Source organism: Rattus norvegicus, chromosome 2, assembly GCF_036323735.1.
Source record: "Rattus norvegicus strain BN/NHsdMcwi chromosome 2, GRCr8, whole genome shotgun sequence".
Taxonomy (NCBI): domain Eukaryota; kingdom Metazoa; phylum Chordata; class Mammalia; order Rodentia; family Muridae; genus Rattus; species Rattus norvegicus.
Window position 1 is genome coordinate 58,366,263 of NC_086020.1, and position 16,975 is coordinate 58,383,237.

At 41.4% G+C, this 16,975-nt stretch overlaps 1 pseudogene; it reads right to left on the reverse strand.

Annotated features, from left to right (window-relative positions):
• Positions 1-5,875: 5,875 nt before the first annotated feature.
• Positions 5,876-16,489, reverse strand: LOC108350155 (40S ribosomal protein S6 pseudogene; annotated as a pseudogene).
• Between the last annotated feature and the right edge of the window lie 486 nt (positions 16,490-16,975).

The following is a 16,975-nucleotide window of genomic DNA, read 5'->3' on the forward strand; positions in this document are numbered from 1 at the left end:
TGTGGCATTACTTGCCCAAACAGCTTTACTTGCAAATGTTCGTGGTAGTCACTTGTCTGATGAGAGGCCTCTGGCATCTGCTACACTATCAATACTGGATCCTCATAGAAACTCTCAGATATCCTATTGTTGCCTGACTCATGGAGATCCTGCAGCTTTTGTAGTACGGGACTGGCCCCTTCATGTGCTTAGGCAGTTCATAGACGGGGTGGGCCAACTCAAAGCCCTGGATATGAGCAATAGCTGAGTTGGTCAACCCACAAACTCTCTAAGACCCATGCCACCAAGGCCAGCACTCCCGCAATGCCCAGCTCTTCTGAGTGTTACAGCCAGCAAGGGGCGAGACCAGCTCACTGTGTGGGTCTTAAGTCACCGCTGGTGCCACTGTGCTGTGGCCTGTGAGGGACCAGGCCAACTCACTAGCCTTCAACATGGCTTCGGGTGGCAGCCCAAACCAAGGACAGTTGTCTGCCTGTATATCCTTTGTTAGTAACATGGACCATGGACATCAGCACAGACCCCTGCTGAAGCGGGCCACAGACACAGCCCTCAACAGTAGCATAGGGGCTATTTATCACCATGGCCCCAGGTGTTAGAGCAACTCTCTTGTGTCTCTAGTTCAACTCTCCCATCCTTTCACCCATAGTTGCTCACTGTAGTGGCGCCTGTCCACCTGTGCCTGCAGGGTGAATCTAGCTGTCTTTTGCCCCCAGTCTACCTACTTTTTATTTCTCTGCTTATTTTTAAAAAGTTTATATAAATTAACATTTCTTAACCTGTGAGTTGTGACCGCCCCCCACCCGGTAGTTGGAAAATCTTTTCACAGGGGTCACATTAGACCATCGAAAATACAGATATTTACATTATGAGTCATAACAATTGCAGAATTACAGTTATGAAGTAGCAACAAAAATGATTCCATGGTTGAGGACCACTCCTTCAACACTATGAAATGTATTAAAGGGTCACAGCATTAGGAAGGTTGAGAACCACTGATATAAATGCATATGGGATTGTCAGGATGAATTCATGACTTCTACGCTTTGATTTCTCACCCTTGGAAGTATTTAAAAGTCATTTCTTTTCAGTGTGTTTTATATCTATTTTGTAAAAATTGAGTGCCTTCCCCCCAGGCCCATGGATGGGGATTCTCCGGTTCTAGTCTCAGTCCTGCTTCTTACTAACTGTAACCTTGCTCCAGTTATCCAAACTCTCTCCCTCTGTTGCTTCCTTTACAAAGTAGGATACCTATAGTAATGGCCTCACAGGGCTGGGCTGAGAGGAATGAGTGCAATAATGTATGGAAAGCATTTAACACGGTATCTGAGTTATTTATTTATGCTATCAAGTTTTGTGTCACTTTAACCAAATATTTGACATAAACAATTCACAGGAGGAATGATTCGTCTTGACTCCCAGATACAGAGAATCCAGTTCATGAGTGTTTGAGCCCCTGCACCTGAACAAATTATCATGGCAACAAGAACAAGTGACAGAGGAGCCTCTTACTTCAGAGAGGACAAGGAGAAGAGAGTGGAACAAGAAGGGGCCCAGAGACAAGAATTATCCCCATGAACCTACTCTACAGTCTCGTTCTATCAACCAGACCCCACATCCTAAGTTCCCAGCACACACATCCAATCTCCTGCAACAGAGTTACCAATGGAAGCCAAGCACTCAGTGCACGAGCCTGTGGGAAATGCCACACATTTCAAGTCAGAACACAGGGCAAACATAGTCCTCAGTTGACTGTTGGCCATGATGTTCATTATTACCTTTATAGTGTCAGAAGCCTATCTGAAGGGCTGAACAACTACAAACCAGGAAACAAGGAAAATGAGAACAGAGGTATTTTCAAGTAGAATTATAAATATTTCCATGCTTATAGATAATTAAAATATGTAATATAATGTCTTTTAGGTGTTTGTTTGTGTTGCAGGCAGGGTCTCACTTTGTAGCCTAGGCTAGCCTTGAAGTCATTGAGATCCTTTTCCCAAGTGCTGAGGTGAAAGGCACGTGCACCACACCAGGCTAACAGACTTCACACACACAAAAAAAGTTAAATTAGTGAGAGATAAAGAACCCAGACTGTCTTTCAGTCACCATAACATTGAGAATTTCACTCAGAGCAAATATTGGAATAAAGGCTACACTCTGAATTAATGAAGAGGTTTTGAGTTTCTCATTCAAGTTTTCTGGTATTTCTTCTTCCTGTGGTAACCACATGTTTACATCTATGTTAGAAAAGGAGGACTAGTTTGGAATTACCAGTTTATCCAAGCAATAAGTCTATTTTTGTGATATCTATATTCCTTGGAAATACATCTTACCACAGCTCAATTTTTCTCTTTAATAACATATGTAACACACATTCCTTCCTTCCACCAGACCTGATTATATCTTCTTGCTTCCACTCAAGCAACATCAGTCATTATGATCCTTGCAAAAATAAGGAAATAAAGTACAATAAAAGTAAAATTAAAATGAGGGAGCAGAGCATTTCATCCTGAACGGCAAAAAGTGTGGCTGTGTACAATCTTTTCCCTGAGCCTTTACAGTTTATGTCGTTAAGACTTTTGTGACTCTCTCAGCCCTGAGTCATCTCGAGGATGGCAGTAGCATTTGAGATATTGTGCCAAAGAATTATCAGGAACCAAAACATCAAAATTACTCCCATGTGGATGTGAAACTCAATCTTCTTGACTTTTGAAAGAGAAGAGATGGCTCCCTTATGATTCCACCATTTTCGATACCAGTAATTGCACACTGGGTCAGAAGACTGATGAGGGATGGAATTGGAACCCTGGAGATAATTTAAGAATAGCTTAGGTAACTAGACCCAGTCTTTGAAGAATAACTCTAGGGGAGGTCTCAAATGATCTTGAGTCTTGACCACAATTCCTTAGACACCACCACAGAAAAAGAAAAAACGATTCATGTTTACACGGCATCTGAGGAGTCAGCTTGAAGTGGTTTTTACAGCCATTTTCACAAGTGATTTAAGTCACTAATTAATTGGCAAATGTTCAGCTCCCATCCAGTTCAGTTATCTAGGTCAAGAAAAATAAACATTGTCAATGCTGTCGGCATATGAAGAATCAGAGATATCCTTTATGGCTTTGGGGGTGTATTCCTGTGTTGTGCTGAACTAAGTGACACATTTACCATAGTCGTCTTGGAGTCCAAAAGTGAGTTATTTTCTGCTTGGTCTATGGTCCTGGGTTTTCAAGCTGATTTAAGACAAGCTTACAAAATCCAAAAGTCTCTAGAAAACAAAATAAATGAACATGCAAATTATAATAGATCTATAATAGATAGATACATGGGTGGTTGGATGGAGAGATATCTATGGACAAATAGATGTCAGATAAGATAGATAGATGATACATAGAAAGTTGTCAGATAAGATAGATAGATAGATAGATAGATAGATAGATAGATAGATAGATAGATAGATAACACACATAGTGGCCATCTGAGCACAAAGGATGAAATGATACAGGAGACTAATCTTTTTTTCTTCTCTCATTGGAGCTTCTACAGTAGGTAGATAATCTTATAAATAATACAAAATTTATCACTAAATCAAATGCTTAAAAATGAGAGAAAAACGGAAGCAAAAAGCAGTCAAAGAGGTCAGGGAAGATTTCTCTGAGAAGTGCAATTCGAAAGGAACTAAGTAGGAGAAGAAGGAATGAGGTTTTAAGTAGAGAGGTGAGCCTAGGTAAAGATCACACAGTAGACGAAGGCAAAGAGGGCATAAAGTAAACGACACTAGTGGAGAACCATAGAGCAAGGGCAAGTGGACAAGACGGGGATGAAGAATGCACGACTGCTGTGTCTTGTCTACACTTTCAGAACAATTACGCAACAGAAAGTGTCTGAAAGTGTTTAAAGAGACGTGTGACAAGGTTAGGATTACAGTTTTGTTACCACCAGCTTATGTGACTGTGGGGACTTGACAGGAAAGCCCACAAAGGGACAAGAGGGAACTCAAAGTATCAGGAGAAAGCTGCTGTTCTTCTCTGGTGCAGATGCAACTGAGGATCAAGATGCTGTTCACAGAGACAGCACAGGAAAACTAGCAGGAATTGACTTGGATTTAAAGAATGAAAGGGGCATAGACATAGACCAGGCTTATGCATAAAAAAACAATTCTTTTGGATTGTGGCACGAAAGGAACAAAACAACAACACATCACAAGGCCAAGTACTGCTTGTGACTCAGGCAAGTGGTATGCAGAGTCTGAATCCAGACCTCCGAGTATTTTATACTGCTCAGAGGCCTCACACTTGACTCTCAGAAATAATCTACAACAGAATTCTTGGAAACCAGAAAATAGAAAACTATGGAGCTCTATTCTGGTTAAGACACAGGCATAAAGATGATCACCTTCGAAATACCAAAAAACTATAATAGATAGGCTAAAATTTGCATTTTCCTTTAAAGCCACAAAACCCCACTACACACATGTATGCACACACCTAAACAAACCAGTCCCAAAGATAAAAACATGAAAGAAGAACACATAATGATAACTATATTCATAACTGGGGCAACTTGCCTAGCATGAGAGGGGAGGCAATTAGCCCATAAACATGGGCAAAACTTTGTTAGGATGAGGGGAAAAAATCAGCTGACCTTTTAACAGCAGTGTAAACTCCATGAAATATTGGAATCTGGAAGAGTCCCAAACACAAAAATAAATTTCTCAGAACAATTCTCCACCCTGGGAAATTTGCCAACTCAGCAGCAGTTGGGGCAGAGCTAAAAAGTAGGGAGCTCTCTGTTGCTTTTCATCCCTTCCACTAATCAAGTCCCAGAGCTGTCTACAGTATTATCTGGAAGAAAAATCTAACTAAAAAAGCTGCCACTGAATACCCCTAGTTCAAAACTTGAAAACGTCAAAGAGATCAGATCTTCATACCAGCACCGAGGATTTTGGGTTGAGTCTGAAAAGGTAAGAACATTCACCATCCTCTCACTGGCAAGAAGGAAACTGAAATTAAAGCTGAATCTTGTTTCCAGCCCAACTATACAGTCAGGTGGACTTTTCAGGGAAGAAAAATCTCCTTTCCAAGTTTTTGGACAAAGAAAATAGAAAATTCTTTCTGGGAAGAACACAACAAAAAATATACCATCTGGGTTTAGTCTCTACTGCGAACTTGATAGAAATGACTAAAATATTATGAAAACAGACACAGAAAAATTTTTCTCCAGACACAGAAAAAAGAATGAAAATGGAGCATAGAACCAAAAAAGTAAACCATCAATAAAGGCAGAACCCCCGATAACCAGAGGTTGGAGTCTAGAAGCCGTCTCTGAAATAAGCACTTTAAATATGTTTAAAGGTTTAGAAATAATGACAGAGAAACAGGGAGGAGTTTCATTAGGGAAAAAATTAAAGTTTTAAAGAAGCTCCAGAAAGATGTTCTAGACCAGAAAAACATGATGTCTAAAACAACAAAAATATGAAGCAAATAACCTCTGAGCAGAGTGGAACACAGAGTGGAACAAAAGAGAGAGGAAGAGTGCAAGGATAGATGCACAACAAGTAGCCAATAGGATGTGTGGAAAGAGAAATCAGGGCTCAACGTTCACTGTACACTATCAGGGATGCTTGAGTTAGGAGAAAACGATGGTCCATACCTATGGAACTATATTTTGGTTACTGAAACTACCAGTGTCTTTTCTCCAAAATCTAATTGATTAGGAGTTGATGATAAAGTGATACCCTCAAAGGCATCTGATATTTAGACAGCAAGCCCCACGCTTCCAAATAGACATTAGGCTAAAAAGGAAATGGTGGTAAACTTTTTTTTAAAAAGATCTCATCTTTTCTTTGTTCCTATTAAAGACTCACTTTTGACTAGACTCAGAAGCTCCAAGGGGAGGGCAGCCTACATCTCTTGACAATCTGCTCTTGGTGTTTTTCTTTAGCTTCCTTTGTTCCCTTGGGCAAAAAGTTAGCATACCCTGACTCGTCCTTGTTTTCCTTGGTAGAGTGTTTCTTCAGAGTGTTACAGGAAACATGGAGCAATAGCACACTGAATCTGGAGTGCTTTGGTCCTGGGGTTCTTACCTTCTCAGCTTAAGGGCTTTCTGACAACACATTGATAGATATCATCTTCTTTAGAGGGACTGAAAAGCTTTTAGATTCTGCTAGCCCTTTTGGGTCCCAACGACCAAGGCACAGTAGAATCCTTCAGTCCAAGAATATCCATACCCACCCCCTCCTCTTCCTTTCCCTCCCTTAAGACAATAACCAAGCTGAGAACACTCAGATTGGCATGCACAATGCATCCACAGACACACTTATGCTTCCTCTCTCCTTGTTCTATAACAAGAATGCCTCTTCTTCAGCAGCAGGAGAATTCTGCCGAGGGTCAAGACACTTTGCTTCTTGGGAAAACCTTGTTTGTCATTCCCACCACTGACTGGGACCATGCAACCCTTCTGGTCTTCATCTAGAACATCAGCAGCTACTTGTATGGCCTTCCACCTTCCACTTCTCATAGAAAGTTTGCATGCATCATCCATTTCAACGAGTTTCTGACAGCAGGTGGCTGGGAAGGAGATAGTCAGCCTCTCAGCACAGCCAACTCTAGGAGGTGACAGAAAAAAGAGCAAGACGTGACAGTGAACTTAATCAAATATTTTTTTCAGAGTGGCAATGAAACCGGAATGTATCAAAATGTGGGGCTGTATTGAACCAGCATTTCGAGCAAAAGTGATGGATTCCAATGTTTGTAACGGGAAGTAAGAATGGTATATAGCCAAGGGAAAAAGTATAAATGTGGATTGAGACAAAGCAAAGCTGCTTGCAAACAGTATGATTGCATGTGCAGCAAATCCAAGGCGAGCACGAAAGCAGGGAGCAGAATTACCCACACGTCACGAAATAAGGTGGGAATTAACAAAAATCAACGTGTGCTTCTATTCTCTATACCAACAGGAGAGGGGGGAGGGAGGGAGGGAGGGAGGGAGGGAGAGAGAAAGAGAGAGGGAGGGAGGGGAGAGAGGGAGATTTAATATAATGGTCAAACCCTCTATTGCCAGAACGACAAAAATGCTGCAGAGACAAGATTTAAGAGGAATTTAAAATGAATGGAGAGAGATACAGAAAGCTATAATATGTGTTAAAGTGGGAAGATTCATTATTGTTGGGGTGTCTACTTTCTCCAAATTAGTATAGAGATTAAATGTCCTCTCACCAGACTCCTGGCACATTTCTTCGGAGAGTTTAAGGCTGGTAAAACCAAGTTAAAAGAGTGTGTTGACCTGAGGAAGCGCAAATCGATCAATTAAAAAGGAAGCGTCCATAAATGACCTGCAAGCCTACATTCAGTTGTTTTTCAACAGAATTCAATGGGCCAATTAGCAGTAGTGATGGGACATCAAGTGTTTCTAGAAATATGAGCATCAGTATAGGAAGGAAAGAAAACTCATGCTGACCTGCACTGCGGCGTGCAAAGCTCGTTTTGGGGATGATTATGGGTCTAATTCTGAAGCTTAAAAAAAGTATTTTCATGATAAGGATAGTGAAAAATTCTCTTTTCAGAATGCAGAAAGCACTAAGAGGAAAAAGTGACATTCAGTTTTGTTAAGATTAAAATTTCCTGCAAATCAAAGACCCCGCTATGAAGAAGTAAAGGCAAGATGTGACGGTGAGAAAATGTTTGTGTCCATATTCACAAGGAGCTGTAGTTCCAGAATATATAAAGTTCTAAAGATCAGTACATTTAAGATTTTTATCCAGATACAAAGAGTAAAATGTTTTGAATAGGTCTTTCCCAAGAAAAGTGTTAGGAACTACCAATAAACACACAAAAAGATGATAATCGTTTTACGTTATTGGGAAAATGTCCAGGAAACCATAGTGAGATAACCCCATCTGACTAAACCTAAGAACTGGTCATACCAAGTGAAGACAGGAATGTGAGGCCACTGGGATGGCCAAATGCTATGGATAAGAATGAAGGAAGGCATTTGGAAAACCTTCTCGAGCTTTTTATATGAACTCTACTCTGTGACGACTTTACTCCTAGAAACTAGATGTCAGCTACAAAAGGCTCTCTGTATCAATATTCATGACAGCTTTCCTCAAAATAGCCCCAAACTACTTTTAAAAAGAGGCTGTCCATCAAAAGGATACCTCAATTGTGAAATAGCCACCGATTGATTGCTAGTCTCCCATGAACACAGTAAAGACAGATGCAATAATGGAAGAGGGTACCAACTGACAAGCTCAGCCCGAAAAGAGAACACGCTGTTGGCATTCAGTAAGGACCTCAACATGGTGATGGAGATTAGCAGAGAGGTTTCCTCTCTAGGGATGAAGGAATGTATAGAACATGGGTATCAGACATTTTGGTTTCTCTGGACCACATTGGATGAAGAAGCACTGTCTTGGGTCACAATAAATATAAGTTTATCAAGCACCTTTCTGAAGAATGGAATATATTAGTAATACAATTGCACCTATAGTCCAAGCCATTGAACTACACATTTAATCTATATATTTTTTCCCCTTAATTTGCATTTTGTTGGGTTATTTTTTTTTATTTATTTTTTTTATTAACTTGAGTATTTCTTATATACATTTCGAGTGTTATTCCCTTTCCCGGTTTCCGGGCAAACATCCCCCTCCCCCTCCCCTTCCTTATGGGTGTTCCCCTCCCAACCCTCCCCCCATTGCCGCCCTCCCCCCATAGACTAGTTCACTGGGGGTTCAGTCTTAGCAGGACCCAGGGCTTCCCCTTCCACTGGTGCTCTTACTAGGATATTCATTGCTACCTATGGGGTCAGAGTCCAGGGTCAGTCCATGTATAGTCTTTAGGTAGTGGCTTAGTCCCTGGAAGCTCTGGTTGCTTGGCATTGTTGTACTTTTGGGGTCTCGAGCCCCTTCAAGCTCTTCCAGTTCTTTCTCTGATTCCTTCAATAGGGGACCTATTCTCAGTTCAGTGGTTTGCTGCTGGCATTCGCCTCTATATTTGCTGTATTCTGGCTGTGTCTCTCAGGAGCGATCTACATCCGGCTCCTGTCGGTCTGCACTTCTTTGCTTCATCCATCTTGTCTAATTGGGTGGCTGTATATGTATGGGCCACATGTGGGGCAGGCTCTAAATGGGTGTTCCTTCAGTCTCTGTTTTAATCTTTGCCTCTCCCTTCCCTGCCAAGGGTATTCTTTTTCCTCATTTAAAGAAGGAGTGAAGCATTCACATTTTGATCATCCGTCTTGAGTTTCGTTTGTTCTAGGGATCTAGGGTAATTCAAGCATTTGGGCTAATAGCCACTTATCAATGAGTGCATACCATGTATGTCTTTCTGTGATTGGGTTAGCTCACTCAGGATGATATTTTCCAGTTCCAACCATTTGCCTACGAATTTCATAAACTCGTTGTTTTTGATAGCTGAGTAATATTCCATTGTGTAGATGTACCACATTTTCTGTATCCATTCCTCTGTTGAAGGGCATCTGGGTTCTTTCCATTTTCTGGCTATTATAAATAAGGCTGCGATGAACATAGTGGAGCACGTGTCTCTTTTATATGTTGAGGCATCTTTTGGGTATATGCCCAAGAGAGGTATAGCTGGATCCTCAGGCAGTTCAATGTCCAATTTTCTGAGGAACCTCCAGACTGATTTCCAGAATGGTTTTACCAGTCTGCAATCCCACCAACAATGGAGGAGTGTTCCTCTTTCTCCACAACCTCGCCAGCATCTGCTGTCACCTGAGTTTTTGATCTTAGCCAATCGCACTGGTGTGAGGTGAAATCTCAGGGTTGTTTTGATTTGCATTTCCCTTATGACTAAAGATGTTGAACATTTCTTTAGGTGTTACTCAGCCATTCGGCATTCCTCAGCTGTGAATTCTTTGTTTAGCTCTGAACCCCATTTTTTAATAGGGTTATTTGTTTCCCTGCGGTCTAACTTCTTGAGTTCTTTGTATATTTTGGAAATAAGGCCTCTATCTGTTGTAGGATTGGTAAAGATCTTTTCCCAATCTGTTGGTTGCCGTTTTGTCCTAACCACAGTGTCCTTTGCCTTACAGAAGCTTTGCAGTTTTATGAGATCCCATTTGTCGATTCTTGATCTTAGAGCATAAGCCATTGGTGTTTTGTTCAGGAAATTTTTTCCAGTGCCCATGTGTTCCAGATGCTTCCCTAGTTTTTCTTCTATTAGTTTGAGTGTGTCTGGTTTGATGTGGAGGTCCTTGATCCACTTGGACTTAAGCTTTGTACAGGGTGATAAGGATGGATCGATCTGCATTCTTCTACATGTTGCCCTCCAGTTGAACCAGCACCATTTGCTGAAAATGCTATCTTTTTTCCATTGGATGGTTTTCGCTCCTTTGTCAAAAATCAAGTGACCATAGGTGTGTGGGTTCATTTCTGGGTCTTCAATTCTATTCCATTGGTCTATCTGTCTGTCTCTGTACCAATACCATGCAGTTTTTATCACTATTGCTCTGTAATACTGCTTGAGTTCAGGGATAGTGATTCCCCCTGAAGTCCTTTTATTGTTGAGGATAGCTTTAGCTATCCTGGGTTTTTTGTTATTCCAGATGAATTTGCAAATTGTTCTGTCTAACTCTTTGAAGAATTGGATTGGTATTTTGATGGGGATTGCATTGAATCTGTAGATTGCTTTTGGTAAAATGGCCATTTTTACCATATTAATCCTGCCAATCCATGAGCATGGGAGATCTTTCCATCTTCTGAGGTCTTCTTCAATTTCTTTCCTCAGTGTCTTGAAGTTCTTATTGTACAGATCTTTTACTTGCTTGGTTAAAGTCACACCGAGGTACTTTATATTATTTGGGTCTATTATGAAGGGTGTCGTTTCCCTAATTTCTTTCTCGGCTTGTTTCTCTTTTGTATAGAGGAAGGCAACTGATTTATTTGAGTTAATTTTATACCCAGCCACTTTGCTGAAGTTGTTTATCAGCTTTAGTAGTTCTCTGGTGGAACTTTTGGGATCACTTAAATATACTATCATGTCATCTGCAAATAGTGATATTTTGACCTCTTCTTTTCCGATCTGTATCCCTTTGATCTCCTTTTGTTGTCTGATTGCTCTGGCTAGAACTTCAAGAACTATATTGAATAAGTAGGGAGAGAGTGGGCAGCCTTGTCTAGTCCCTGATTTTAGTGGGATTGCTTCAAGTTTCTCTCCATTTAGTTTAATGTTAGCAACTGGTTTGCTGTATATGGCTTTTACTATGTTTAGGTATGGGCCTTGAATTCCTATTCTTTCCAGGACTTTTATCATGAAGGGGTGTTGAATTTTGTCAAATGCTTTCTCAGCATCTAATGAAATGATCATGTGGTTCTGTTCTTTCAGTTTGTTTATATAATGGATCACGTTGATGGTTTTCCGTATATTAAACCATCCCTGCATGCCTGGGATGAAGCCTACTTGATCATGGTGGATGATTGTTTTGATGTGCTCTTGAATTCGGTTTGCCAGAATTTTATTGAGTATTTTTGCGTCGATATTCATAAGGGAAATTGGTCTGAAGTTCTCTTTCTTTGTTGTGTCTTTGTGTGGTTTAGGTATAAGAGTAATTGTGGCTTCATAGAAGGAATTCGGTAGGGCTCCATCTGTTTCAATTTTGTGGAATAGTTTGGATAATATTGGTATGAGGTCTTCTATGAAGGTTTGATAGAATTCTGCACTAAACCCGTCTGGACCTGGGCTCTTTTTGGTTGGGAGACCTTTAATGACTGCTTCTATTTCCTTAGGAGTTATGGGGTTGTTTAACTGGTTTATCTGTTCCTGATTTAACTTCGATACCTGGTATCTGTCTAGGAAATTGTCCATTTCCTGAAGATTTTCAAATTTTGTTGAATATAGGTTTTTATAGTAAGATCTGATGATTTTTTGAATTTCCTCCGAATCTGTAGTTATGTCTCCCTTTTCATTTCTGATTTTGTTAATTTGGACACACTCTCTGTGTCCTCTCGTTAGTCTGGCTAAGGGTTTATCTATCTTGTTGATTTTCTCAAAGAACCAACTTTTGGTTCTGTTGATTCTTTCTATGGTCCTTTTTGTTTCTACTTGGTTGATTTCAGCTCTGAGTTTGATTATTTCCTGCCTTCTACTCCTCCTGGGTGTATTTGCTTCTTTTTGTTCTAGAGCTTTTAGGTGTGCTGTCAAGCTGCTGACATATGCTCTTTCCTGTTTCTTTCTGCAGGCACTCAGCGCTATGAGTTTTCCTCTTAGCACAGCTTTCATTGTGTCCCATAAGTTTGAGTATGTTGTATCTTCATTTTCATTAAATTCTAAAAAGTTTTTAATTTCTTTCTTTATTTCTTCCTTGACCAGGTTATCATTGAGTAGAGCATTGTTCAATTTCCACGTATATGTGGGCATTCTTCCCTTATTGTTATTGAAGACCAGTTTTAGGCCGTGGTGGTCCGATAGCACGCATGGGATTATTTCTATCTTTCTGTACCTGTTGAGGCCCGTTTTTTGACCAATTATATGGTCAATTTTGGAGAAAGTACCATGAGGAGCTGAGAAGAAGGTATATCCTTTTGCTTTAGGATAGAATGTTCTATAAATATCCGTTAAGTCCATTTGGCTCATGACTTCTCTTAGTCTGTCGACATCACTGTTTAATTTCTGTTTCCATGATCTGTCCATTGATGAGAGTGGGGTGTTGAAATCTCCCACTATTATTGTGTGAGGTGCAATGTGTGTTTTGAGCTTTAGTAAGGTTTCTTTTACGTATGTAGGTGCCCTTGTATTTGGGGCATAGATATTTAGGATTGAGAGTTCATCTTGGTTGATTTTTCCTTTGATGAATATGAAGTGTCCTTCCTTATCTTTTTTGATGACTTTTAGTTGGAAATTGATTTTATTTGATATTAGAATGGCTACTCCAGCTTGCTTCTTCTGACCATTTGCTTGGAAAGTTGTTTTCCAGCCTTTCACTCTGAGGTAGTGTCTGTCTTTGTCTCTGAGGTGTGTTTCCTGTAGGCAGCAGAATGCAGGGTCCTCGTTGCATATCCAGTTTGTTAATCTATGTCTTTTTATTGGGGAGTTGAGGCCATTGATATTGAGAGATATTAAGGAATAGTGATTATTGCTTCCCGTTATATTCATATTTGATGTGAGGTTATGTTTGTGTGCTTTCATTCTCTTTGTTTTGTTGCCAAGACGATTAGTTTCTTGCTTCTTCTAGGGTATAGCTTGCCTCCTTATGTTGGGCTTTACCATTTATTATCCTTTGTAGTGCTGGATTTGTAGAAAGATATTGTGTAAATTTGGTTTTGTCATGGAATATCTTGGTTTCTCCATCAATGTTAATTGAGAGTTTTGCTGGATACAGTAATCTGAGCTGGCATTTGTGTTCTCTTAGGGTCTGTATAACATCAGTCCAGGATCTTCTGGCCTTCATAGTTTCTGGCGAGAAGTCTGGTGTGATTCTGATAGGTCTCCCTTTATATGTTACTTGACCTTTTTCCCTTACTGCTTTTAATATTCTTTCTTTATTTTGTGCGTTTGGTGTTTTGACAATTATGTGACGGGAGGTGTTTCTTTTCTGGTCCAATCTATTTGGAGTTCTGTAGGCTTCCTGTATGTCTATGGGTATCTCTTTTTTTAGGTTAGGGAAGTTTTCTTCTATGATTTTGTTGAAGATATTTACTGGTCCTTTGAGCTGGGAGTCTTCACTCTCTTCTATACCTATTATCCTTAGGTTTGATCTTCTCATTGAGTCCTGGATTTCCTGTATGTTTTGGACCAGTAGCTTTTTCCGCTTTACATTATCTTTGACAGTTGAGTCAATGATTTCTATGGAATCTTCTGCTCCTGATATTCTCTCTTCCATCTCTTGTATTCTGTTGGTGAAGCTTGTATCTACAGCTCCTTGTCTCTTCTTTTGGTTTTCTATATCCAGGGTTGTTTCCATGTGTTCTTTCTTGATTGCTTCTATTTCCATTTTTAATTCCTTCAACTGTTTGATTGTGTTTTCCTGGAATTCTTTCAGGGATTTTTGCGATTCCTCTCTGTAGGCTTTTACTTGTTTATTAATGTTTTCCTGTGCTTCCCTAAGTGTGTTCAGGTCTTTCCTGAAGTCCTCCAGCATCATGATCAAATATGATTTTGAAACTAGATCTTGCTTTTCTGGTGTGTTTGGATATTCCATGTTTGTTTTGGTGGGAGAATTGGGCTCCGATGATGGCATGTAGTCTTGGTTTCTGTTGCTTGGGTTCCTGCGCTTGCCTCTCGCCATCAGATTATCTCTAGTGTTACTTTGTTCTGCTATTTCTGACAGTGGCTAGACTGTCCTATAAGCCTGTGTGTCAGGAGTGCTGTAGACCTGTTTTCCTCTCTTTCAGTCAGTTATGGGGACAGAGTGTTCTGCTTTCGGGCGTGTAGTTTTTCCTCTCTACAGGTCTTCAGCTGTTCCTGTGGGCCTGTGTCTTGAGTTCACCAGGCAGCTTTCTTGCAGCAGAAAATTTGGTCTTACCTGTGGTCCTGAGGCTCAGGTTTGCTCGTGGGGTGCTGTCCAGGGGCTCTCTGCAGCGGCAGCAACCAGGAAGACCTGTGCCGCCCCTTCCGGGAGCTTCAGTGCACCAGGGTTCCAGATGGTCTTTGGCTTTTTCCTCTGGCGTCCGAGATGTGTGTGCAGGGAGCAGTCTCTTCTGGTTTCCCAGGCCTGTCTGCCTCTCTGAAGGTTTAGCTCTCCCTCCCACGGGATTTGGGTGCAGAGAACTGTTTATCCGGTCTGTTTCCTTCAGGGTCCGGCGGTGTCTGTGGCAGGGGTCCTGCCGCTCCTGGGCCCTCCCCCACGGGAGCCCAGAGGCCTTATACAGTTTCCTCTTGGGCCAGGGATGTGGGCAGGGGTGAGCAGTGTTGGTGGTCTCTTCCGCTCTGCAGCCTCAGGAGTGCCCACCTGACCAGGCGGTTGGGTCTCTCTCTCACCGGGTCTCAAATCTATATATTTTTATATTAGTGAAAAAATACTGTGTGAGAGGGAGTATAAATCTCCCTAGGAAAACAAGCACACTTTGGTCATTCAAAACACACACTACATTGTAGATTGTATGCTCGATCCAGAATATTCAATTTATTATAAAAATGTGAGTTCACAATTTTAAAAAAGGAGCAGCAAATGACATAAAATTAGAGGAACTAGAAAAGTTATCCTTTGAAAGCAGACTTGTAACAAGACTCCTTAACAAATAAATTTTAGCACACTGTGAGAGATCTTGGCCCTTTGGTTGTCTGGGTGGTGTGCTCACTGTCAGAATCCTTGGGTACTGCAGGTGGGCAAACCTTTGCTCAAACTTCATGAGCATCTTGGTGATTGATGGAGCTGCAGGCTGGACTTGCTGGGCCTCAGCATCCTGGGCAGTAAAGGGAGAGAGGATGCTAATGAAACATCAAAGAAGCCAGCAGAAGGAGCACTCATTGCCTAGGACACAGGCTCCCTTCATGCAAAGCTGCTGTAATTACTCCTAAAGTGGAGGGCATTGCCTAAGAGAGGTGGTGAGGGAGGGTAGGAACTAAAAACCCTCTGGCAGGAGTGTTATACTGCCAAGTAACCAACCCAGAGACACCTTTGAGGGTGTTGTTACCTCAGAGGGCACTCGTTTAATGTAGCCACCATGCCTTCCCTTTTTTGATGGCCCTAGAAGTCGTTCTAAGATAAACTTCTATTCAGCCACACAACAAATTCACAAGTAGTTCAGAATACCTACCTGGGCCAGCCACAGCCTAGACACTGGTCCGCACAGAATTTTTTAAGGGTGCTACAAATCATCTCCAATTCCACCCCAACAGATCGCATACAGTGAATTGGCACTTCTCATTACTTCCCTAATCAGAGCTTTCCCACATTAAGGTCCTGCATATGGCTTTTGTATGTTCTCTTCTCCGTGTAAACGGGGGATTATATCTGTCTTATGTTTGACTGGTTTGTCTGTGAAATCCTATGATACCCAAGCGAGTGTATAGTCTGAGCCCGAAATAGGAATGCTTTCTTCCTATTTCCAGTTTGTACTGTAGTCCTCACATCACTTCTGTGAAACTCAGAATTATAAGTGGTCTTTTATTTCCTGTGATAAAGACCTCCTCTCAGTCCAGCACCGTCTGTGCAGTGCCACACGGGACATCTGTGCTTACCTCTGTCTCTTCCACCATCACAATCCTCACTACCTTGCCAGGCCTCTTGCGTGCATATTGGAGAACTCAACTCGGAAGGTTTTTTTTCCCCTTGTGCTGAGTTAAAATCTTCTTTTCAAATATTCCCACAGGACCTTGCTCCCCTTCCATAGGAACAGCCAGGATGAGTGTGCTTCTCCAGGTCATTCCTCCTCTATCTGTTTTACATTGCTATAATGAGCTCTCTGAGGTAATGTACAAGAAAAGAGGCTTTTCAACCCTGTAGACGGAGAGCTGAAGACTCAAACAACATGGCGACAGCATGAGAGAGGACTTCCTCAGTTACATCACCTCATGGTAAATGGCGTCATGGTCGCAGGAGACCAGGGTGTAGGGGTAAAACTTAGCATAGTTTCACTATGTAGCTCAGGCTGGCCTCGAACTCAGAGCTCCTTCTCCTTCCGCTGCCTCCCAAGTTGGGATTAAAGGCGTGCCTCACCACCCCTGACTATGCTTTTTGTTGTTTTTGTTTTTTAACAAAAGAGTTCTATCTCTAATGTGGTCATACTGATCTGTCTCGATAATTGTGTGCCTTCAACATCTGCTATGTATCTGTTTCACTACAGGTAGCCTCGTACCCCACACCTCTTTTTCTACTCGGCCGGAAGTCCGAAGTGCCATCTCCCCTCCTCGGGCTCTACTGTTTGCCCAAGCAGGTTGTAAAACCCAGAAAGCTGCTTTTTTATTACTGCACCTTTATTGCATAGGGTGTGCCGAAGAGTTCAAATGCAGGGCTGAGGAGATGGCTCAGTGGGTGCAGAGGCTATGGGTTCAGATCCCAGCACACGGCATTTCTC